Raw genomic sequence first — 27021 nt, 5'->3', positions numbered from 1 at the left:
CTCCTCTATGCCCCACCTTTCTGAAACGCGTCGATTTTTACAAAGCTCATCATTCTGAAAAGCGAGGTGTGCTCTGATTGGCCAGCTATCCAATGCGTTGTGATTGGCCGAATACCTCAAGCATAGTGGTCGACCGATATATTGCCAAGGCCGATATATTGGCCGATATTTGGCATTTTTCAAATATCGGCATTGGCCGATAAGTTTTTCTGCTTGGCCAATGTGTTCGAGGCGGGATTTTATTTTGACGGCGCTGAGAGCGGCAGCGCCTGAGCACACAGTGCTCACATTCTCCCTCTTGTTTACCATCGTTGTTAACAGTTCTGTCTAATACGGATAGAAGTCTGTCTAATAATCAGATAGAACGGTTAAACGAAGGAATTAATGTATACAAAAAGTAATATAACGATTGCTTTTATATTATTAGTAATAGAAATGCAAACATTATAATACTTTCTCGTTTGTCGTCAGCATTAAGCAAATACGCATTTATATAATTTAAACAAATCTTAGAATGACTAATGAACATTTCATTTCACAAATCTTGCAAACTTAGTTGGATCCAGCTGTGAGATCTTGTGAAGTTTCTTCATTTTTATCCAGCATGATCGCGTGTTCGCTGTGTGATGGTCGGTCCGTGTGAATTGAATGCTTTAAACTTTAAACTCGTGATTTCAAATTATGCTGTGCTTTATGCATTTGCCCACTGTCATATTCATGTCATTTTCTCTGTGTGCTGTATGTAAAATGAGTGTTACCCTGGCTTTATTTGAAAAATATGATTCCCAATGCCCACAAACTTCCCAGAATACTGAGTGCCCTGTTGGTTACAGTGTTTACTTCCTTTTTAATTATATTTGTATTAAATATTTATTTATTTGTGAAAAATACTTTGTCATCTAAAGTATAAGTATGTTTATTTTACACATTTATTTTTTTAATCCATTGTCAAATGATTTCAAATTTCTTAAATATTAATTCGAAATAAAAACAAATTACATCGGCTTTATATCGGCTATTGGTCCCCCTGCTTTCCAAGATATCAGCATCGGCTATCAAAAAACCAGTATCGGTCGACCACTACTCAAGCGTGTGACGGAACTGCTCAAAACTCGCGTTTGAATCATCAGTGGCAAATCCTTTAAATATGAAAGCAGGGCTTGCAAAATCGCTAGCCCGACGTCCCGGGGCTATTGTGTTTTCCAGTTGGGCTACCAAATGTATCACCACTCTGCCCGATGGGCTATCTTAAATGCAGATCTCCCGCAGGTCCTTAAAAACTCCTAAAGAGAGTTATATCAAACTTAAGGCCATAAAAAGTTTTAAATACGTTAAATGGTATAAGAAATGTCTTAATTATAATTTCAAGAGGTCTTACAGTTGGGGACGGAAAGACAAGAGATCGTGATGGCTGGATTAAACTTCAAAAGGCAATGATGTCATTGAATAAATATGAGCGCTGCATGTTTCAAGTCAAAGCGCGGCGCAGATGTCTTTATTTGAATGTATCTGAAGGGAACAGACTGTCCTCAGAAACGTGTCATTGGCATTTTAATTTAATTTGACCTATAATTCCTAATAAAGCAGCGTTTATGAGCGCGGAGCTGCTTTGTGTACAGCCGTTACCGGGGAAACCACATTATTTCAGCCCTCCTAAAGCACCACCTCGTGGCAGAGAATGAATTTGCATCTGCAATAAGCCTTTCTTGCTGTTTATGGTCAGATCAATGCAAATATCAACTCATGTTTTTACGCAGCAAACACATGAAGTTGTAAATGAGAAAGAAGATAATGTGCCTTCTAAAAATCTAAACAATTAAGACAGTAATATTTATACGCTATAAATTAATTTATATCCTTGATTTATCCCTTTTCATAAAAATGGTCTAAAGGCTGAAATGCTGTTGTATAACATTTTTGTTTCTGTGAAAACCTGTATCTGAACTGTAAATCATGTAATTTTATGGCTCAGTACAGTGTTACCACAGACATTGTCCAACCCCACTCATACTGTGTTCATTTTACATGTGCAGCTCTTAAAATGGGTCATAAATGGCCTTACATTCATTTGTAAAAATTCTGCAGATACCCTGTAAATAGTGAAATTAAATTTCTTCCTTCATATTTGTTGATATTTGTGTATTGAAAATATTTTTGATTGACATTTAAACTCCTATCTGATTTTCTTTTTTTTTAAAAAAAAAAAAAAAAAAAAAGTTTTTTTTTTTTTTTTGGGCTAGTTAAATTAATTTTCGTGCTACCAAAATCTGAAGAGTGCATGCCCAAAGGGCTACCAGGGAGTTTTAAATTTTGCGAGCCCTGAAAAGTGTACTTACAGGATGTGAGTCAGCATTATTTGTCCGAACACCGGCATTGTAGTCTATACTCTCCCAGGAAACAGTCCTCATCCTCCGTAAAATGCATTGCTCGCATCTGAATATTTGGGTTGAACTGTTCTGGAATAGTGTTGTAAATACAACTTAACCACAGATTTCTAGTTAAGTCCTTTTTTGGAAGGCCAAACAAAGTAGTTTCGCTTTCATAACGAAAAACACAATTACACGACAATTTGTAGTAATTTTCAAAGCTTTAAATGTACTCTCATTATAACTTCATTATTGTTTATTTATCTGCATCGGCTATCGGTCAAAATAAGTTAAATATCATCATATCGAATATCTGCAAAAATCTAATATTGTGCATCTCTACATAAACGTCAACAAGGCACTTTTCTGAAAACTTTTTTCGTGATTAAGCAGATAAGTCAGAATCTGTTTATAATAAATTAATTTAAATGGACAGTTTAAAATGATTTACAGAAATTCAAAATCACCAACAGCATTTTTGCTACCTGTCTTAATATTCTCATGCTGAAATACATGACAAGTACTGGCAAAATAAATGCAAAGAAACAGTTTGTCATGTTAACCAATTAACATGCATTAGGGCACTGGTGACCCTCTGTTTTGTTATAAATCTTATAGTGACATTACATTCTTAATTTTTTTTCAAGAGATATGAAAAATCATAAACTAAGTCCAAGCAAATTAAATATGAGTCTCATGCATTCACTGAGGGGGAGGCGACTCCTTTACACTTCTCACCAGAGCCCTTCACTAAACAACAGCATCTGGGGCTTTTAGTCCAAAAGAGTGCTCAGTTGGAGAAAACATTTGCATTATCATTGGTTTACTACATTTCTTTAGAAAGAAATATGTGTATATAAAATATAAGAAGTTTATATCAGTATTCCCATATTCATAATTGTGACCACACAATATGTTTACAATGTCTACCATACTAGAACAAAGCCGCATAAATGTAGGCTATATGGGCTCAAACGGCATCCAAAAGCATGGTCGCGATGTAACATTTTCCAGCTAACCAATTATTCCTCTAATAAACAAAGCTTTTATACCACACTTGTCATACTCAGAGCTTATAATTTGTAAATAAATAATTGCTGGATTCAAAACAGCAATTAAAAGGCGCTGTGACCGACACTGACTATACATTTTCCCGGAGCATTCAATGCTGTCACTAAACGGTGATGCCACAATAAGAGCATCGTTCACAAGTTTCTGCCTGGACCTAACTAGCCTAGGCACAGGTTTTCAAGCCCTGGGACAAAATGGGATGCTTTAAGGAAAATGTATAGCCTATGTTAGCAATAGGCCTAAATAAAAATAACAATTTGTTTTCATAAAAAAAAAAGCGAAATATATCTGACTTAAATAATTAAGCTAACAGATTTAAAACAGATGTGTGGGGCAGCGCTCCATAAACAAGTTCACGTAAAGGATGACAACGCGCAAGTTTGTTTGCTTTATTTAGCAAAAAATTCAAACTTACATCGCAGTCTGTTCATTATCAAAATAAAATACAGTCAATCAAACATATAAAAGGTTACAATGGTCAGTTTAAATAGACCGTAGTATACCGGTCCACTCTGCCGTTATGCCAAGGACTTTTTTGCTCATGTGAAGAGGATGATCTTTTCTATATGAGAATGCGTGTAAAGTACAAGCCTAGTTTATAAATAATAGTTCAACATTCAAATACACTGCGAATATGGAAACATTTGGATTTAAAGTTGGTTAAATGACCATGGTGTTGGTGTGCTTGACTGGCCAGCAAACTCACCAGACCTGAACCCCATAGAGAATCTATGGGGTATTGTCAAGAGGGAAATGAGAAACAAGAGACCAAAAAATGCAGATGAGCTGAAGGCCACTGTCAAAGAAACCTGGGCTTCCATACCACCTCAGCAGTGCCACAAACTGATCACCTCCATGCCACGCCGAATTGAGGCAGTAATTAAAGCAAAATTATATATATATAAAACCACATATCATACATATATACATACATTCCTATAGGAATACACAAGTATCGGATTTGGACTGCATCGGCAGATACTCAATATTCAATAACTCGGATCAGGGACACAAAAAACCTGATCAGAACATCCCTAAACGCAACACTAATCGACATAGTCTCTATCACAAGTAATGTATCACCAAATATTTTTTCGTCTCATTCTATGATTAGTCACACTGGATTCACAGAATGTGGTTATTTTAAACACTTGACTGATGTTATATACTTTATTTTGGAGCAAAACATGGTATTGAACTCAAATTGTCGGGGTTTGGTGCTATTGTAAAGCTGACATGCTAGCTACCCCTTATGCACCTGTTGCCAGAATACGACATGTACGACAACTGGCAGGTATCCCACACACACACACGTTCAATTCAAGTGGCGGTCTAAAATGAATGAACAAAGTGGCATAGATTAGTTTGAAGTTTCGGTGTTTAAAAAAACTGAGCAAATGGAAAGAGAAAGTGCGATCTGTATTATAGCTCTCCATATGAAGCATACAGACTTTATTAGAGCCACAGAAAGACAAATGTTTTCGCTGAAAAATGCTCAATAAATAATTTTACAGCCTAGAGTGAAGTCATTATGTACATTATATTTGTCCCAAATCGTTGTTAATGTAATTTAATGGAAAACTGTGAGTGGCGACCTGTGGCATGGCAGGATTTATTTTGATTGAATCAACATATCAGTTTGCTTTCTCGCGTCAGCTTTAAATCTGCAACTTTGTTGGCTAACAAATGCACTAATGTGAGCAGCTGTATATAAACTAATGCAAATATATGGTAAAAATAATGACATTAAACATTTGGGTGCGCGCAGCCTCACGTCAAAACAAATAGCATGAGGCGTCAGTGATTTTCGCCTCTAGAGGTCGCTCTAGTATTGTATAATTACAGCGGACATTCTCAGCCGCTCCAGCAATGGACACAACCCGGAAAAACTATTGGCATGGATTTTTGCTGATAGCCGATTGTTCTGGCAATCAACTATCGGTGCCAATTAATCGTAGGGGTGGCACGATACCATTTTTTCCCAATCCGATACCAAAAACTGATACCGATACCAATCCGATACCAGCGCAGTTTTTTTTAAATCAGTGTAGAATTTCTATACCTCAATGTGTGTTGACCTAATCATCACTCTTTTGTGTGTTACACACAATCTACTAAATATAGAGCCCTTTTGTGGGGCTTAACAAACACAATAGTATACTCACAATATCGGATTTGGATCGGTCTCGTCTGACCGATTCCCCGATCCGGCAGAAAATGCCAATATCGGAGCGATTCCGATACTGAATATCGGATCGGCACATCTCTAATTAATCGGCAAACTGATCAATCGGTCCACCTTTACATGTAAGTTCAATGGAATGTTTCTTTAAGAACGGCATTTCATACAAAGGCAAAGAAGGTGAAGTGGCAAGTCTGATCACAGAAATAAATTATTAAAAAGTTATTAAAAAAAAAACACGCGCGCCATACCAGCATCACAAACAAAGCAGTCATCACCCAGAAATGATCAAATACAGCTTATTAAAGATTCTTTTTGGTGGCCGCCAAAATATTTTCAATGCAGGAAAAACCTTGAATTAGACATGCTCTGTTTGAAATTAAAGGACCAAAAAGTGAACAAAATTACAGCAACATTCACTATGTTCCTTAAATTTTATATAGCTACACAAGTGGAAATTAGGAATGCAAAAATACAGTTAGCCCATGGATCAATCTGGCCTCATTCTGTGATAAGACACATCAGATCACAAAAGGAAGTTGTTTCAAACATTTGCCTGACGTTGCAGAGTAAAAACATGTTATAATGTTCTCTTTTGTTGGACAACAGGTTTAGAAGCACTTCTCATTGCAAGTCATTACAAGGGAAGATGTTTGGCGTGTGCTGCTTTTTCAAATGCACGTAACAAGCAAGGAGGCATTTCCTCATCTCGGCACGTAGACTCGCTTACACACACAAGCAGCCAATTCGGAGAAAATAAAACGCACGGAAATTCACAAGCATGTATTAGAGGTGGGCGATATAGCCTCAAAATTATATCACGATATTTCAAGAATATTTGCGATAACGATATTTATGACGATATAGAAAAAAAAACATGGAACAACGTTTTATTGGTAATTGCAGCTGGCAGGCAGCAGTATTTATTAGTGCAAACAAAATGAGGAGCACTTTCCATCCTTTGCAGCGCGTTAAGGCCAAAGTACTTTGGGCATCCGCACACTGTCCGCATTACGTCATTTTCGTCATCAGGAGGGCTCGCAGAGAGCCGCGCACCCCATCCGTGTGCAGGCAATTTTTTGAGACTGCGCGGCCAGAGCGCGTACAACAGCACATGCGCGAGGTGAATGTTGAGACAAGAGTAGGTGGTACTGCGCATATGTGTCGAGCTCGTTCGTCCATTCTCCGTGCCGCTTCGCTAAAGATATGCGCCTCACCTATTTTTGAAGGTAAGAGTCAAACATGCTCTAGAATCGCTCTCGCAATACTTTGATGTCATACACCAATCAGTCTGCGCAGCGCTGCTCCGTGCCGCTTCGCTAAAGATATGCGCCTCACCTATTTTTGAAGGTAAGAGTCAAACATGCTCTAGAATCGCTCTCGCAATACTTTGATGTCATACACCGATCAGTCTGCGCAGCGCTGCTTCAAGTCGAACACACCTATTGGGTTTGTGGTGTTGTTGTTGTGCGTGCTAGGGAATGTATATCCGCCATACGTCATCATGTCGCTATATCATTGCTATCGCGATATGACACTTTTTTTATCATGTAAAAAATTATATACCAGGAAAGGAAAGAATTGAAAGCCACAATTGCAATTCCAAACATAAATTCTTCTCCACAAGTTCAGGCCCATTCTGTGCTGGTTCTGTCCATTCAGCTGGCAGGAATCAAAGCCAGACACTGGGAGGGGGCACACACACAAACATGGCTGCTGTCACTGCAAGCCCTGTGATATGAAGAACACCTGGATCCTGAGGAGCTCGAAACTTCTCTAGAGTCAAAACATAAGCGAGCACAGTTCTTTCAGTCAGACTCAAGTGGGCTTATGAGCATACACACAAACATTCCCACCTGCTTTAAGAATGCTCTCAGCTTTAAAACATCCAATAGCATAATACATCTCCTCCTCTCGATAAAAAAAACTTTATTCTATACGGAGACCAAACAAAATGTAGATTAGATGAACAACAGGGCTTATTCAACAAATGCTTCCTTGACTTTTTATCTGCTGCAGTGGTGAAACACAACAGATTGTGTGAATGATTTGCAGTAACAAAGAAATCGGAAGTAATTCATTTTCAACAAAATTTGGCACATCGAGAGGACTAGGATTAGTAGTGTAGACAGGGAGCTCATGTGATCCACCCCAATACAATAGGAACACATACCAGAAACCAACCGTACAGGCGACGTTAAGAGATTAAATCTGTCAGTGTGAAAATCTATTTTTGAATTATTCATCCAAAAACTACCAAAATTCCATGACATTCAGCATTATACAGTAAATAAATTTTTTTACAGGACTGGATTCCACGTTGACGTTTTTCACATCACAGGAATCAAAAGGCCATAAAGTATGTAAAAACACAAACCAAAATGCTTGTCCAACACTGCAAGTAGTCCTATTGTACATACTTAAAGTTTTCCATGGAAAGAACGCATACATCTGCTACAGCATCCTTTGTGGCAACGCAAAGTTTTTTTATGTTGCTTTATGAATTGTGGTGTCACATTTCAGAAAGCATCATGAAATAGCTCTTGTTTAGCTATAAGTGTTTGCGTTCATATTCTAGCGTTGAGTATGTTCCAGGCCAAGGCTAATGCCAGTTAGTGAGGACAATGGCATAGCTCTGGCCATTAGCTTTGACAGAACAGACGTGAAACTGAGAGCCATATGCAGATTAAAAAAATTGACAATCTTTACACAACATGACACTGGACATTTGAAGAAACAAGCAGCTTCTCTCACTCAATATCACATTCAATATCACAGTGAGCAAAGGTCAGCACCTCTAAAGAAAGAAGAGAAAGAAATGTATGCACACTGAGGGGTTGTGAACAAGGACCCTCCATCTCAAGAGTGCTGTTGGCTTGAGACCAGATGAGGGACACATGACAGCAAGGTCACTGAGCACTGTGCTGAGAAAAAGGACTGCATGACCAGCCCAAGCAGACGGGGATGGATTCTGCTCCTGGTGCCATTACAAGCCTACTCAACATCTATCAGCTCTTTCATAGGATTTCAGATATTTGGACAAAACGTTAACAGCACTTCTTCCTCAAATCACAGCCTGTCTAACATAGACAATGAAAAAACAAAGTCATTATGGTCAGATGCTGGAGAACAAGCCTTCATCTCTGGTCTGCATCCTGCTCCTAAAATAGGTGCTCTGCAATTATAGCTCTCAAATAAGGTGTGAGAAGTCACTGCCTGCCATTTAGAAAAACATCCAGTCTTACATTAAATACTACGAGTTAGTTCTAAGTTGGGAACAGTTACGCTTCTCTCTTCAGCTTATCATCTTCATCAGAAACTTGAAGCACCCTGTTCCTCTAAGGCCACATTCACTCAGAAGAATTTGGTCGTGATCCTGTTGCGTGATTTTCTTACCCAAACCTGTCTAGCGGATTCTCCATGGATTCTAAAGATTTCATTTGTCATGTCAATCACAGCACTGATTGCTTACATAATTGTTAAACAAATACTAACACCTAACAGTATAGTTTCACTAGCACATTCTAATAGATAGCATGAATCACACAGTCTTCTGTAAACAAAAAAAAATCAGACCTCATGGATTGAGTTGACTAATTTTGTAGGGGAAAAAATCATGCTATCCTGTTTGGAGTGTTAAACCTGTTCATACAGAGGTGAAAGACATCAAGCACATTCTATTAGCAAAATGACTGGTTGAAATATTCAGTGGATTTGACTGATCTCAACCATAGCAGACAACTAGTTTTGACGTCAATAAGTGTGTGAAGAAATCCAAACTGTACTGCATGTTATTCAAGCGCTGTCAATCATAAATGTGAAAGCAGTCATGAACATGAAATGGGGTTCACAACCTATATTACTCCTGCAACCAGTGGATTTCAAATTGAAAACATTACATTGACAAGCAATGTTGGGCAGGACTTTTTAAATAACAGAAATTGGTTCGTAATCAGTTACATACTACTACTAATAATAATAAAATTAATAACAATGAGTGAGAGAATATCTGTAACTTAGTCCAGAGTAGGGGAATTGTAATGTTTTATAAATTCTTTTATGATGTAAATATTTTTTTTGCATTGAAAAAAAGTAGATTTTTGTTTGTATATGCTGTCCATTAGGCTATAGTTCTTAGAAAGAAAATCTGAATCGGCAGGTCACACTTACAAAAAACTCGGAAATCCGAATCAGCCAAGAAAATTGCAATCGGTGCATTTCCAGCAACAACATTTTAACAGCACAGTGACCATGATTCAAGCCAGTGAGGGGCATGGCATGTAGGGAGGGAAAAAGAAATACAAGGAAGCAGGAGGAAAACCAAAACGTCACTGAGGAATGAAAAGGAGGGGGTGTGGAGAGCACGAGTGCATACTAGAGGTCTTCTTGGGTCCTAAAATCTGTACCCGACCCGGATCACTTCTTACCCAAACCCGACATGCATAAATTATTATTTTTTTAAAGAAAAACCCGACCTGAGACAGACCCGATGAAATTAGACCCGAGTCCGACACGACGGCAATTATTTTTGAACCCGACTGGACCCGGACATAAACGGCATTGATGTGTGTACAGCCTGCAGCCCCGCAGTCAGTCAGGAAAAATCCCAGTATCCTGTTGACTGATCTGGCCACTTCTCCATTACTTTGATTTAACATTTATTCAATTTATTATTAGGTTACTTTATATTAGTGCCTGCCTGATGGATACAAGGTATTTCTGAGCTCAGCTTTCAATTGTGACCAGTGGATTTGAAAAATAAACGTGATAGTTTGATAAAAAATAAATTGATAGCCTAATCATGGATTCGCTGTTGTCTGCAACCTGATCTCCGGCGAAAGGCTTCTGCACACAAAAAAGAAAAGCCCTGCATGAACATGCAGCATAATGAAGCGAGGGTTTATTTTCCTGATGGATCTCATATCTATAAGATGATGTCTGTGTGCGAGGATTACGAACGTATGCTCCTTTTCTATGTGCGTTCCTCTCTTAACACGAAAGTGAAAGTAACCTACACATTCGGGATAGTTTAAAAGAATTCGGGTCTAATCGGGTCCATTTGGGAAAAGCATGTTTATTTTAAATTACTCGAGACTCGAGGCCGCTAATACCGAACCCGACCCGTGTCCGAGGTACTCGTCAAAGTTTTGGACCCGAACCCGCTCGGATCTCGGGTCGGACCTCGGGTTTTCGGATCCAAGTGGACCCGTGAAGACCTCTAGTGCATACATACAAGCTCAGATTTATGCTTGCGTGCTTGTTTTCTTTTTTCTCAAGAAGAAATGATTTGCAATACAGACACTGTCATGCAAGCTTTTATTAACATATAGAACACATGTAACTTCAGCTGACCCAAGCAATTTTGATTTGCTATGACAAATGGTTTTTGGGAACAGTTCATTTAAAGGGATAGTTCACCCCAAATGAAAATACTGTCATCATTTACTCACCCTCAAGTTGTTTCAACCCTGTATACATTTATTTCTTCTGCTGAAAAAAAAATAAATAAATAAATAGATGGTCCCCATTGACTGTCATAGTATTTTTTTTTCCATACTATGGGAGTCAACGGGGACCACCAACTATTTGTTTACACAAATTCTTCAAAATATCTTCTTTTGTGTTCAACAGAAAAAAGAAACTCATACTGGTTTGGAATAACCTGAGGGTGAGTAAATGATGACAATTTTCATTTGGGGTGAACTAGCCCTTTAACCGCCATCTCTCTGGAAACACCACATGTGCAAACTTAAAACCTCCGCTCCACGGTCAGCTTTGTGGAGCCCCAGCAACTGACATTTCATACACTTCCTATATTAGCAAAGAGACAGGGACTTCCTCCATTGTACCGACACAGTAAAGATAAAACACATTACGTTTACAAAGAATCCAATTACTGCTCACAGATTGAGTTGAAAGGGCGTCTATGGAAAACAATGCAACATCTCCGCAGTTCTCAGTGTTCTTTAATCACCGTGCCGGAGCCCTATACAGCTAAACCAGCATGCTAAAATCATGACTGCCCTGAGGCACCATGGGAGGGCTCTTTGGCTCAGATTAGAACATAAAACTCTAATTTGTTCCATTGGGTTTTGTAGTTCATTGGGCCTCTTGTCTGTCAAGTGGGCTTAGTATTTATTTGATGCTGTGTAAAAGCATAACACAGCAACATGGTCTGATGCTGAAGACCTGTGGCAGCTCAATTAGGCCTGGGGGAAATAGGGCTGGGTGGTATATCGAGTTTGTACGATATATCGATATTTTCTTTATAAGCGATTCGATATGAGGCAATACCGTTTATATCGATATACAGTAGTTTGATACGAGCGCATCTGAAAATATAGTGGAGGACACAGACTGAGCTGCTGCGGAGAAAGTGCATAATACAGTTTGTTCTAGGGATGCACCGAAATGAAAATCCAGCCGAAGCCGAAACCGAACAAAATGAAACTCTGGGTCGAAGGTCGAAGGCCGAATACCGAACGCGGTTTTTCTAGTTTTTTCCCCCATGCATTTTGCCAATTTTTTTCACCATTGCATAAATTAAATAGCCAAAATGTGTTTTTTACTGTTTTGTCTTGCTTTTCAAAAAAAAAAAAGAAAAAAAAGAACTTAAAATATTTAACACTGAACATTTGTTTATATTCTAGCAGACATTATACCAACAAAGCACACTTTAACTTAAAATTAATAAGTTAGTAAAATACATTTTTTTTGGCCATCAGACCCCCTTCTTGAATCAGGCATGTATTTTTTTTTACTATACAAATAAAAGCAGCCTTGCTGAGAAGAGACTTTTTAAAACATTAGAAAATATTACAGATCCCAATTTTTTTTCACCATTGCATAAATTAAATAGCCAAAATGTGTTTTTTACTGTTTTGTCTTGCTTTTCAAAAAAAAAAAAGAAAAAAAAGAACTTAAAATATTTAACACTGAACATTTGTTTATATTCTAGCAGACATTATACCAACAAAGCACACTTTAACTTAAAATTAATAAGTTAGTAAAATACATTTTTTTTGGCCATCAGACCCCCTTCTTGAATCAGGCATGTATTTTTTTTTACTATACAAATAAAAGCAGCCTTGCTGAGAAGAGACTTTTTAAAACATTAGAAAATATTACAGATCCCAATTTGAACACTATGTGTATGCTATAATAAATGTATTAACAGAGCTGTTGTAATTATTATTATCATTATTATTGTCTTACTTATTTTTTTCAGAACAACAGTAAAATTACAATACTAACATTTATGAATGTTGATGGAATTCTTGCTTTTTCTCAACTTTTATTCTGGCGGAAATGCGCAGGAAAACCTCAATACTTCTTTTTGTTGACAACAGTAGATTTATAAATGAGTCATTACGAATATGTCGCACGTATCGCTTTGTCACATGCCTTGTAAAAAACGAGTAACACTGGTTCAGCGCAGATTTTCCTCGCGCTTTGGACTTTGAACCCTGGGTAACAAGCAGATAGCGCCGCGAGTTTGTGCAGCGCTGTCAGAATACATGCAATTCGTGCGTGTATTAGAAAACATAACGTTCTGCAATTTACTAATTGTTTAAGGCCATTTCGCGATTTCAATCATCATACAGTAACCAGCAACAATCACCCCTTCCTCTTTTCATCGAAGACATGCGATGCAGTAGTAAACAGTCTCTCGCTGTCGGTGCTTGCAATGATTTTTGTGTCTTTCTCTGACAGTTTAAATGCTTCCACACTGCTGACATGTGTGCATAAAGAGTGTGCGCCTATCACAACGTGTCTACACTGAACGCGAGCGACGCGGCAAAATACTATAGAACTCATTATTATAATCAGTGATGCTGTCTACACTGGATGCGGCGCGACACGACAAATCCCCGACAGAAAACTGCTGCCGCGTTCTATTTATGACGTATTGACACAAATTTCAAATGATTTTCAATGGTCGCTTTGTCGCATCCAGTGTAGACAGACTTTTTAGCTGTTGCTGCGCGGCGCGACCGGTGTAGACACGGTGTCACTCTACGCTGGTTGCTATTTGATAGCGTCACGTCATTGTTCGGTACAGTTTATTCAGTCTTTTCTCTTATTCGGCCGAACACCGAAAGAGCTTTTTTTTGCTATTTTCGGCCGAATAATTTTGGTTGCCGAACATTCGGTGCATCCCTAGTTTGTTCTAAACATGTGACAAGCTTCATATTAAGGCCTTTAAAACTGGTAAGACAGTTTATAGTTTCGTATATTAGTTTAAGCGGCTCGGCCCGTCATATGTTCTGACAGAAAGGCTGCATGTGCCACTGACAGAGACACTAGGCTACCCGCGCTGTTTAATGTGTTTGAGATGTGCTGTCTTCCTGAATGCATAACTTACATTTCACAGGTATATTCTCCATCTGTAAATGTTAGAAAGCCATGAAAATATTTCCATTTTCTGTCAGAAGTGCATGAGCCTTCTGCTTTGGGATTCTCCACTAAACTTCTCCGTTAGACTTCAGTAAACGAGCGCTGCCGCGCATGCGCGATATATTGATTATTGCGACAGGCCTATTTAAAACTAGCGCCACCGTGCGCGCCAAACAGACAGAGCTCAATTAAATAGGAGTGCAATAATTCTGACTAAAATATACATTTTGCTAAAATATTTGCAGTTGGACAATAAATGTGACATATAGAATTAGGCCTGGGCGATAGAACGGTATCGATATTTATCGACGGTACACCTTCTTCGATGTCGGTATAAAAAATTTTCGATATAGCGCATGATATAGGCACGTGCTATGAGTGACGCAGACAGCACACACAAACACGAACACATGCTGAAATGAGTGCTGTGCCTGCCTGTGATGAGGAGATTGTGAATAAAGAATGAATATTAGTCGAATTTAAAATAAACATTTGCATTTGAATAAATTATATTAGATTTTTATGAGTTAATTTAGACGTAATGCACGTTTTTATAGAGTTACTTCCTTGCGTTGACAATTTAAATGCGCTGCATTATTTTGCTCATTGCACCCTCTAGAGACAATTAGACCTATACAATAAAGACCTATTTAATCTGCATATAAAACATTAGAAATTAGAGATTTAATTTTTGTGTTTGATTGTTAAAACAAAAAATATTTGTTGTTTGTCTCAATAGATTGTGTTGATTATAAATACAGTGGTTAAATAAAAAAAAAAATGATATTGCTTTTTGTTTTAAAAAAGGTTATAAAAAATGTCAATAATTATCGATACCGAACGATATGAAACATTATATCGTTGTTAATTCTTTTAGCTATATCGCCCAGCCCTATGTAGAATTCTAAACCTACAAGTAAGTCTATTTTTATGATAGCACTGACTGTAAAGTGACTGCAATGGGGTAACCAAAATAGCCTAACACAACTCTGCGCTTTTGTTCTCATTTATTTTCATTTTTAGTTTAGTGAATTTAACTTCCGCTTTAAAAGCCTTATTTTAGTTTCTAGATTGCAATGTTACAATGATATAATGAAATGTGATTTTAACCCTTTTTTGCACATAATATAAAGGCTTACATGGTTACATTCACTTTATTTGTTTTCATACCCTTTAATATGTATTGTTTAACCAGGTGTTTGCAAGAAAAAAATGAAGGAGCTTGAGGCAAATGCCATCTAGTTTTGCTTTTTATCCTAAGATTAGACCAAAGACAAAAACATAGGCTAAGCAACTCTATTTGACATACCAAAATCACACCCTTCACTGTCCCACCACAGCACCCAGATGATTTGTTCCTCATCTTAACTTCCTGAGAACCATGAGACACCCATCATCATGGGCCTCAGAGAGTTTCTGTTCTCCATCAGTGTGAGACACATGCAGAAGGACAAACACTGGCTCTATAGTCTTGGCAGCACATCACTCTGGATACGAGTGTCTCTTCATTTACTAAATGGACATGTCCGTTCCTTTGCCAAAAGAGAAGGGAGATGAGTGATGAGCAGCGGTGGAAAGAGTACTGAAAAAATATACTCAAGTAAAAGTACCATTACCTTCCAAAAAATGTAGTGTGAGTAGAGTAAAAGTACTTGTCCAAAAAACTACTTGAGTAAAAGAGTAGCCTATTTAAAAGTACTCATGAGTATTGAGTAGTGAGTACTGAGCTGTGGATTCTACCCCCTCATAATAAGCGCTGTACACCGCAATTGATACCTTTCAAAAACGTTGTACATTCTGTAATTCACATTATTTTGTTTGTCATAAAGAATGAAGAATATCTATCATCCAGCAGTTTTAATTTTGACTGCCAACTCTTTAAAATACATCAAAACAGCACGGAAACAGTTCCAATCACGTTGATGGATAAAAATAAAATTAAAATAAGCATGTAACGACCACAAACGGAGGAAAATAGCGGAGTAAAAGTACCGATACATCACTTAAAATGTACTCAAGTAAAAGTAAAAGCACACAATTTTTAAACTACTCAAAAAAGTACAATTACTGATAAAAAACGACTTAATTACTGTAACGTGAGTATTTGTAATTCGTTACTTCACACCCCTGGTGATGAGGCAAGTGAAGGGTTTAGAGCTGCACTTCCTTGCACATAAGTGCTACATGTAACCCGGAGGAAGTGGACCACACCCACAACCACAAGCAACCTACAGCTCTGAACTTGTGCTCTGAAATGTTCTCAGTGTGTCTTGATTTAAACAGTGTATTACAGTGCTGAGCCGACTCTGAGAAACTGAAAATTAAATGAGCTTCACCATAACCAATCAGAAACCAGATCAATTGGCAGCAGGGCTCCAGACAAGAGCTCCTATAAGAAACAAAATTAGATGCCAAATTATAATTTTTTTTAAGTGCCACAGAATAAAAGTGTTTTATTTATCTCTTTTTTTTTTAACACTTTAACATTTCAGTCAAACTGTCATGTGTTTATGTCTCCCCTCCTTTTACAGCATCAGCATTTTAATCCATCTTATAAGGGCCTGTCGCACCGCGGGAACCTTTTCATAGTACCAGAACTAATGTCAACCGGTTCCTAGTACACGCTCTCAGTGCGAATGCAACCCTTTAAATGGTACTGGGAAATAGCTTGCGTAAAATCGTCCCAGTACTTTAGTACTGTACATTTAGTTCTGAAACTAAAGCGGTGCGAAAGGCCCTATAGATGTCCTGGGAACTAAGCTTCACTTAAAGTGGGAACTAAACGTCTTTTCCAACTTCAGAACAATATACAATCACAAACAATTGTTTATTACACAGAATCTGTGTCAATATTATGGACCATAACTATGTCAGCATCACTTGGACCTTGAGTGTAGTTTGGGCTCCTCCTCAAAGCATCCTATAAATGTTGTCATATGTCTTGCACACATCCAGTCTGTTTTTCTTCGTTAGTAACATGCAATTATATAGAATGTGTTGAATTTTATCTTTAGCTCCTTGCATTCTTTCTTATCATGTAGACAACAGGTTAAGTAAAAATATGAATATGCAATATCAGGGCTCCAAACAGGAGCCATTGGCTCCTATAAGAAAACATTTTAGGCGCCAAATCATTTTTTTAGGTGCCACAGAATAAATGTGTTTTATTTATTTTATTATCACTTTTTAACATTTAAATCATACTTTCATGTGTTTATGTTTCATCCTTTCTTGAATTTATCAGCATTTTAATCGATCTTGTAGATGACCTGGGAACTAAGGCTCACTTAAAGTGGGAAGTAATGTCTTTTCCAACTTGAAATATATACAGTAGTCAACATTTGAAGTGGATCAAAAAAGTTCATCAAAGTTGTCCTAAGACAACAGCGCATTTTGGTTTTAGGTTTTAGGACAACTTGGATGAAAGGTTTTGATCCACTTCAAATGTTGACTACTGTAATCACAAAGAATTGTTCATGACACAGAATCTGTACCAATATCATGGACCATAACAAGCATCACTTGGCCACTGAGTGTAGTTTGGGCTCCTCCTCAATGCATCCTATAAGTGTTGTCATATATCTTTCACACATTCAGTCTGTTTTTCTTCATTAGTAAAATGCAATTTTGTAGGAGGAGTTGAATCATGTAGACAACAGGTTAAGTAAATAGAAATATTAACATCCAATAGCGCATAAATATAGCAAAATGCTCCTCTTTATTGTTATTTTCCTAGCTGACTGATGAGCTTATGGACACCGAATGGTTATTCTGAGGTAAATGTATTATTACGTTGCAATGTTTACAAGCTTTACACATTTTCCGCAAGTTTGAAACACTGAATTAGGGCTGGGCGATATAGCTAAAAAAATGTATCAACAATATAATGTTTCATATTGTTCGGTATCGATAATTATTGAAATTTTTTATAACCCTTTTTAAAACAGAGCAATAGAAAAAAATGTTTACATTTAACCACTGTATTTTAAAATTAACTCAATTTATGAGACAAACAACAAATATTTTTTTGTTTTAACAGTCAAAAACAAAATAAAAATTAAACAAATATCTCATTTCTAATGTTTTATATGCAGATTAAATAGGTTAAACTTTTGGCTTGTCTTCCGAGGCCACAGGAGGGCGCAATGAGCAAAATAATGCAGCACATTAAATTGTCAACGCAAGGAAGTAACTATCAATAAAAAAACGTGCATTACGTCTAAATTAACGTCCAAATATAATTTCGTAAATTGCATAAACAATTATGAACAAAACAGCGCAGAGTTTAGCTCTAACCCTAATCAAACACACCTGCGCATACTAATCAGTGTCTTCAGGATCATTAGAAAATCACAGGTAGATGAGTTTGATCAGGGTTGGAGCTAAACTCTGCAGCGCATTGGCCCTCCAGGGCAAGATTTGAGTAACCCTGGTTTAAACTGTTTTAACTTTGCATGGCTGTCTACATCTCTTGTGTGAGACGTGAGTGCTGCAGTCGCATTTGTCCGTCTAGAAAATGCGCTAAATATGCGTTCTGTGTGAATGGCTTGGTTTCGGTTTTAACCTAATCAAGATATTCTAGGCATTGACCTACTATATTTCTCTAATATTTTGAATGAATAACGCAGCAACTATAGCACGTGCCTATATTGTGCACTATATCGAACATTTTTGATATCGTTATCGAAGAAGGTGTACCGTCGATAAATATCGATTCCGTTTAATCGCCCAGGCCTACTGTAGGTTTTCTTATAAAATAGGCTACGTTCTGATGTTAATTCACGTTCATTATGTACTATAGTAGAAAAGAGACAGATTAAATGGGTTCACTTGCTGCTTGAACTGAGGTAGCACTTGCATATTACTGCTCTTTTGTTGGTTTTGATTGCTTCTATTGTTCTCATTTGTTAGTCGCTTTGGATAAAAGCGTTTGCTAAATACCAACATTTTAATATAATGTAAATGTAAATAACAAAACACTCAACCGATTTGAATCGTCACATATTTAAATCGATTTTCAACCGGCTCGCGGTTAATCGTTACATCCCTAGTTAACGATATTGCCAATATCCACACAGCTGACAGTTTTCACTTCGCACATCTCTATCATGTCGAGCTCTCTCGCGCTGCACAACTGAGCTGTGTTTAGCAGGTGTGCGTCAGCGCTGCTGTCCGGCAGAGATGAGGACTGTTTGAAACTCTTTTCTCTAGGGATGCTCCGATCGATCAGCCGGAGATCGGTATCGGCCAATAATCACATTTTATGACTCGATCGGTACTCACTAACTTGGCCGATCTCACGAACTGATCGCAATTTGATGACGTCAACGCCTGACCACGTACATGATGCGTGGGGACGTAAATGATTTTAAGCCGCAGTCATGTCATCGCCGGTGTGGAAATGCTATGACGTTTCGAGAAACAATGAAAAATTCGCTATTTGTCGTGTATATTTTGCATGTAATGTCATGTCAATTTAGGTTAAATAAAGATATCAGTCTTTATTTTTCTTCCTTTTAGGAAACAAATCAAAAACAAAATAAACAAATTCTACTGTTCCTAATATTCTGTATGTTGCTCAAAAACTAAATATATTGTGTTCAGTGGGAAAAAAACATTTTTTTTACCCAGTCATTTAAAAATAACACATTTTAGAGCTGTAACGGCAATACCGTGATACGTGAAACCGTGATATTTTTGCTTAAGGTTATCATACCGTCAAAATCTCATACCGGTCCATGCCTATAAAACACTCATGCTTTTAAGCCAAATACACACTGAAAAGAATAATTTACTGCCATCAGGACACGGGTCACTATTCTCTCTGCCATCTCTGATGAGTTTGTCCGTGTTTTCTCTGTTTTGAACTTATTACTAATGCATTCCCTTATTGGATCCATGAACTTTCCAGAAGTTTACCGGTTTCAAATGACCTCCTGGGTAGTGTGCTTTATAGTGTCATTTCTAATAACCCAGACACTACACTTTGACCTGTTGTAGTTTGTTCAAGTTGTGCACGAAATAGACACTGCTTTTTTGCACTTTTACTTTGCACGTCTCGGTCATTTTCGATGAATTCCAAATCACGCTGTAAACAGTATGCCAAAGGTACCCAAATGGTAAACTATTTCCAGTGGATTTGTGAAGTGCATCCATGCATGTTTTTTTTTTGCAAGCTAATAACTGCTCAAAATCCTCTTGCACAACAGAAGAGTTGTACAAAAAAATAAAAATAAAGGCAATACATTTAGCTAGATTCAAATACTTGCATGCAAACCCAAGTACTAACAAATAATTTTGAGATTCATGTTCTAATACTGCCACTTCTAACTAAACCGTAAAATACGTTCAAACTTAAAGGTTAAGCTTAAAGGTGCAGTCACATTAGCAAAAATCTGTGTGCAAAAAAGTCCAATTACAATGGTGCCGATATGCATGAAACACTGATCACTTTCAAACCAAGCAGCTTTCAATTGGTCAGCACAGTGAATTTGTGTGTCCATCTTGAACATAAGTGCAATTTGCGTAAGTGCATAAGTGCAGTATGTGAATTGCATGTGTGTCAATACACCAAGCACAGAAACCAGCTCATATTCAAATCAGGCGTATCCTGCACTGCATGTGTTACAGGCACACTTGTGCATTAAGACTTCTCATTTCTGCTGTCCTGACTCATATTAGCACCATAATGGACTAGCTTGAAACTCAACTCAATCAGAAAAAGGACACTGCCCAACATTCAGAGAAAGCCCCACTGCCCCTGAAGCATAGTTCAAAAATCCCAGTCCCAACCCAAAGTTGTCTTTCACAGGAAGTGACTGATTGCTGCTCTGATCTCTGTGCTCACATCCAAGCATGATGCCATTGTGCACGTTAATGATGCACATTTTCTGCTCTCTCACCACAGAGCTGGGCCTGTTCGAAGCACACAGACTCTTTCAATACCACATTAACATGTGGGCTGCCAAGAGGGGGAGGAGGAGTAACTTGGGAACAAAGCCTCCATGGTTGTCTCAAGCCTGGCTATGAGAGTTATGTAATTTGACTGGCAAGGCTGCATTTCCCCACTGGAGTACCGCAGACAAATCTCACCAAGGTATGGAGTTGCTCTGGAAAGAAGCGAGAACAAGAAAAACACACAAGTAATGAGCAGAGGGCTTCCTTTCATCTGTGACCTTGCCAAACACCGCCCCTCTTGCAGTCAGCAGATAACGCTGCAAATATGATCAGATCTTTGGTAGGTGGTGCGCAAGGTTCAAGGGGAAATGGAGGTAGAGAGGGCTAAAGCAAGTGCCTTTGCTAACCATCAGCATGGCGGTGGATTTAGAGTGGTTAAAAATAAAATGTGATTCTGATTTACTGCTCTGAGTGCCTGGAAACCATGTGACTGGCATCACATGAGAAGAAGTGGAAGGGGTTTGGGGGGTGAGGAAAACACACAGTGCGCTGCCGGCATAATGAGCTTTGTGATCAGTCTCCTTGGTTTCCACTGATGGTAAGCAGATATAGTCTGATTTCAGAGGTAAACACCTGAAGACCTCTGAGCTCCAGAGCTCCACAGGGACAACATAAAAATGGAGGAAATTATCAGCGCTTCAGAGCATAAAAAAGAAGCTTGACTGCTGTATATATCTTCAGCACTCTACTAGCCTGTATGCTGAGAGAGAACAGCATTCAAAACTGTAGCAATATGATGCTACATACAAAGTTTTATTGAATAGTTCATTCAAAAGTTACAATTTGTTCTAAACCCTGCTTTTCTTTAGTGGAACACAAAAGGAGATAAACAGAATGTTTTGTAAGTCTTATGAAAACATCTGACAGAGAAAGTCTGAGAAAAAGAACAAGAATCAATTTTATTCATTAATGCTTTATACCATTTGGTTGATATAATGATATAATGTATGTTTTGTTTCATCTGAATGTTTTTATTTTTTTGCACCTCCCGTGAGTTAATACAAATGTAACTGGTGGTGTAAAATAGGCACATAATATCAATCTCACTGATATATCAATACTTTTTTAGGTATTGGCTAATATTGCATCGCCAGCTAAAACGCAAACCGAGCCGAACCGTACTGAGCCGTGCCGAGCTGAGTCGTACCACGCAGTGGAAAAGCACCGTAAGTGAATTGATGTCAGATCACCTTGTGATGAAATGAAATGTCCAATTTACACCTCTAGTAAATAATTACTAACATTTCCACAAAATGTTATAATAATATAATTTACACTGTATGGAAAACAGCTGCCTAATATCTAATTATGTGCCCCATGGAGGAAGGCCTTGATTTGAAAGGCGAGCAAGTGATAACAGAATTTAGATTTTTGGAACTATTCTTAAGCATTTCTCAGTACATAACACCACATTATCTGTTCTACTACTATGGGTCTGCTTGTTTCCATAGGGGAAAGACTGTCATAGGCTGCCACTGCTTAATGATGAAGAAGCATGGTCACATGAGCTGCGTGCTGGAGTGGGACTCTAGATTAGAGACAGCGAGTTCTCTGCAAGCAGTGACCCATTTTCACAACAACCTCTATGCACACATATACACAGAGGAGGCAAAATCCACACTTAAAAACAAAAACCCTTAACAAAAGAGGCGGCAGGCAGGGCCCAGGCATGCAATAAGCCCTGCTCTTAATGCACACATTCCAGAGCTGAGCCGTCCACCAGCCTGTTGGAACTAGTAGGGGCGCCAACAAACTCAATGGCATCACATTCACAAATAAAAGGTATGTTCAAACATATATACTCTATTTAACGCAAGCGAGAAACACAAGTGCCTAGTCACTATTCTCAAACTGGCTAAAAATGAACTATATCTAAAGATGATAAATATCCCACTGCAGCCAGAGTCAGACAGACATTGCAGCCTCAGTTACGCTTCCTCAGTGTTTCAAAATCGAACCGTCGCACCAAAAACGAGGAACTAGCCGCTAACAGTCAAACACTCAGTACAAGCTGCAACAGAAAGAAAGGGATTTACCGATTCCATGGCTGTCTTCAGATGGGAAAGGTTAAAATCCAGCTAAAAATGCTGAAGATGTGGCTGTGAAGTCCAAGGAATCCTGTGGAAAACAAAATGAAAGACAGATTAATCTCCTGAATACTGATGTTTCACCTTTCAAATATGAACTGAGAGTCATTTCCTCAATGCAGATTCCTTTTTCCGCACACAGAATGTGAAAGGCCAGACTAGACAAGAAAAAAGACAGAGGATTCACCCATTGTGTTTTTTGGTCAGAGGTCCATTTATTAGGAATGGGTTAATCACAATTTCTGGGACAGTTGGTGTGCTGGGACACGATGGGCACATTCCTATGTTGCTGTCACCCTATCCCACAAGCTCCTTGCAACAGTTTCATGACAACAGCTGCATCAAGAGTGGTACTCAAGGCTTGACAGCAATGTCTACTGTACTCTTACTAGGGCTGGGCGATATGGCAAAAAAATTAAATCAAGATTTTTTTTTTCAGAATGTTGACTGATTGAAGATAAATGTAACAAAATATATTTGCAGAAAAGAATGAAATATTAAGGCAAATATTGCACAAACTTGTATTAAGTGAAACCTATGTTCAGAAATAAGAAAAATGCTAAATATTTCTTCAAAATGTAGACATTCAGTTTTACTAAAAAAAAAAAAAAAACGTCTAAGCAATTAAAATTCAAAATGACTAAAAGTATAACACCAGTAGTAGGGTATTATTAACAGTAAAAGTTTTGTAAAAACAAAGAAAATAACAGCACCTTTCAGCCTGTCACCTTCATGTAAACATGAAACAAACAATAGTAATTATTTACACGTTTTTAAATTCTACTGCACTGTTTTCCATTGTTTTTCTATGTAAACATGCGATTAAAGGACGTGTTTGACCGCTGCGCTCATGTCTTGCATCTTTTGCAGTTTCTCAAACGACACTGCATTCTGAAAACAGGGTGCTCAAGTTGTTGTTTTTTTACCCCATTCCACAGTATCTCATGTTTTTCAACGCAAATCACATTCTGTGTGAATAGCCCCTTACGACTATCTATATGCTATGGTTGTGGATATGCAACATTATATGTTGTGGCCCTTCATGTTGTATGCTCTAGAATAAAATATAAAAATATCTTAAGCTTGTGTTATCCACAGACCTCATTCCAGGCATTTCACCAAAAACACATTTAAAAAAAATATATATATTGACTTTGAGACGATGAAACCATAAGTGCTAAAATGCTAACTGGTTCCAGTGCTTTGGCCTACAAATATACACCATCCCTGCAGCACTCTAACCCTCATTCTACCATTCTGCCAAAAATAAAACAAGTAAAAACAAAAAAGATTTATAACATCAACCATAATGTTTATGGGTCATAAAATAAATCATGAGAAAACTCATAAGACCTCCCTTCAATGTAAGCTTACAGGGTTATTTTGCATATTTCATCAACTGGCAGGCAAAACATGCAAACTAGATCACTTCGAAAAACATTAGCACACCACTTTTCAACAATCTACACAATCAGAAGTACCATCGTCTGTAGAACAAATATGGCAAAACATGTTTCGCATCTTATGCAAAAGCTACTAATGGCGCTTTTCCACTGCATGGTACGGCTCGGCACAGCACGGCTCAGTTTGCGTTTCCACTGCAGTTTAGTACCGCTTTAAAGTGGGCAGGATTATAAGGGCCTTTCGCACCGCAGGAACCTTTTCATAGTACCAGAACTAATTGTGGAACTACCCACTTTTTGGCGTTTTCGCACCGCCGGAACTGGGAGCGATTTTAGTACCGGACTGCCTTTTTCGAGAACCAAATTAGCCCTTACTCCGGAGCAGGGTCTAACCAGCACAACTGGTACTACCCGTGACGTAAGCAGACATTGATTGGCCAAACGCGTACGAAAATGCCCTCACCCGCCATGATTTAAAACGCCGTGTAAACATACTGTACACATTGTGTCAATTTATTTCGCAAGTATGGAGAACAGCGATAGATGGACGGACGCTGAAGTGCAGGCACTTGTAGCAAATGTAGCACTGCCAGTTGTCGTTGGAGATTCTTAGACCTCCTTTCCGTTCTTTCAATCGCTTTACGTATACGTCGACTTTCCATGTCCATTATTGTGAAACCCGCGAGACACAACAAAAACACAGCTCCGATCACAGCGTCCTCCATCCTCCTGTTGTTAATGTTGTTTTTCTTTGTTTTCGCTGTTGAACGCCGTGCACAAATGACGTCGCTGTCGACCGGTTCCTAGTACACACTGTCGGTGCGAATGCAACCCTTTAAATGGTACTGGGAAATAGTTTGCGCAAAATCGTCCCAGTACTTTAGTACTGTCCATTTAGTTCTGGAACTAAAGCGGTGCGAAAGGCCCTATAGACATGTCGTTAGTTGCGCCGCCTCTACTGCCGTGACCTCCTGAAAAACTTTTTCATTCAACGTTGTCCCATCAAGCTCTCACTGGATCCGCTCCTCAGGTATCAACGAGAGTAACATCTGTCCTTCGTCAACAGACCAAGAAACAGCCATTATTTTGTTATTGCGCTCGTTTGAAACTGTTGCGTTCGTTCAAAGGTGGGCTTGTTCAAAAACTGTTGAGTTTGTTCAAAAAAAAGTTGCGTTTGATCCTCGCTGGCTGTGCGGATTTAATCTAGCGGGTCTAGTGTCTCGTGTCGCAAGTTCAGTGACACAGGTAGTGACGATTCTCTCTCAGTGATCAGCAGGGTTTACACGTCACATTTTGGTAACAGTACGGTTAGCTTGGAACCTCAGCCGAGGTGGTACTGAAAAAAGTACCAGGTACTGTACAGAGTGGAAAACACCCCCAAAAGTGAGCCGTGCCGTACCGTACCATGCAATGGAAAAGCGCCATAAATTTGATCAGCTGACTAGAGTATAGCACAGAGTGTCAAAGGCCCCCTCCGGTCACTCCTCATTAAGACAGCACCATCTCCCTGCTAGTTGTATTTTATATTTAATCTGTATATCTGTATTTATGTTCTACTGTTAGTGTTATCTGTATGCACCAAGGGTCTGAGAGTAACGCAATCTCAATTCTCTGTGTGTATGTGCTGTACATGTGGAAGAATTGACAATAAAGCAGACTTGACTTGACTTGACTAAGGGCAGTCCTCACTCAGATGGGGTGTCTGGGAGGATCAGAACCCTGAGGACTCTCCCAGCAGGAAAGTGCCAAATCGGATTAATCCTGAGTGGAGAGAACTCCCTCTTAATGGGGCTTCAAAATGAGACTGTAATCTTTCCGAGAAAATCCTCAGAATACCGAGAACAAGAGTAGCTCGGCTGCCTGCTCATACACACATCAACTAGCCATTGTTAAACTCACCGCAAGCTTCTGGCTTGAAAGACCACCAGGTTATGAGAGGATATGCTTAACAAGTCATTTAGAACTTACAAAAACTAGAAATTACAAAGAAAGAAGTCACTCAACTGAAGTGTTTGTCAAAACCAGTTTGAGATCAGGTAGAACAGAAGTAATTCTTTATATTTTAAGCTTCCCAGACCAGTTTACGGTGTTCATTAGATGGTAGTGGTGAGACAGTCTCTCTCTCAGTCTCTCCTGTCCTGTTGTTGAGTCATGCTCTGTTGACCCTAAAAGGAAACTCTAGGACTGAGGAAGGCTAAAGCCCTTTAAATCACCAGTCAAATGGGCTGTTTATTAGTGCAAGTGAAAGAGGATGCTTTCAAAATTCTTTCTAGCAAAGGAAAGAAACGTTACTGCAGAGGATAGACCTGCCAAGCTTGCCACATCCTGACCATCAGGCTATGAACACTATATCAAAACAGGCAAAGCAAGCAGACACTGGTTTAACGCATACAGGAAAAAAAAAAATCAACCTAAGCTTAAAAGTATCTCTCTCAAGGCTCCAGACAAAAATAAATAAATGAAATAAAAGTCGATTAAGGAGCCATTGGATCCTACAAGAAACAAAATTAGTAGAGATGCACCGATTGCAATTTTCTTAGCCGATTCAGATTTCCGAT

General features: G+C 38.5%; 1 protein-coding gene across 2 annotated transcripts in view; it reads right to left on the bottom strand.

Annotated features, from left to right (window-relative positions):
- LOC107685857 (ankyrin repeat domain-containing protein 11-like) overlaps positions 1 to 27021 on the bottom strand; it is a 180871-nt gene that overhangs the window by 85214 nt on the left and 68636 nt on the right. For both annotated transcript variants that reach the window (XM_016482590.1, XM_016482591.1), the window contains exon 2: positions 23010 to 23091. The gene's annotated coding sequence lies outside the window, so the exon portion shown is untranslated. The remainder of the gene's footprint in view (positions 1 to 23009; positions 23092 to 27021) is intronic.

Source organism: Sinocyclocheilus anshuiensis, unplaced genomic scaffold (genome assembly GCF_001515605.1).
Source record: "Sinocyclocheilus anshuiensis isolate Anshui unplaced genomic scaffold, SAMN03320099.WGS_v1.1 scaffold1018, whole genome shotgun sequence".
NCBI lineage: Eukaryota > Metazoa > Chordata > Actinopteri > Cypriniformes > Cyprinidae > Sinocyclocheilus > Sinocyclocheilus anshuiensis.
This window is presented reverse-complemented; position numbering and strand designations above follow the sequence as displayed.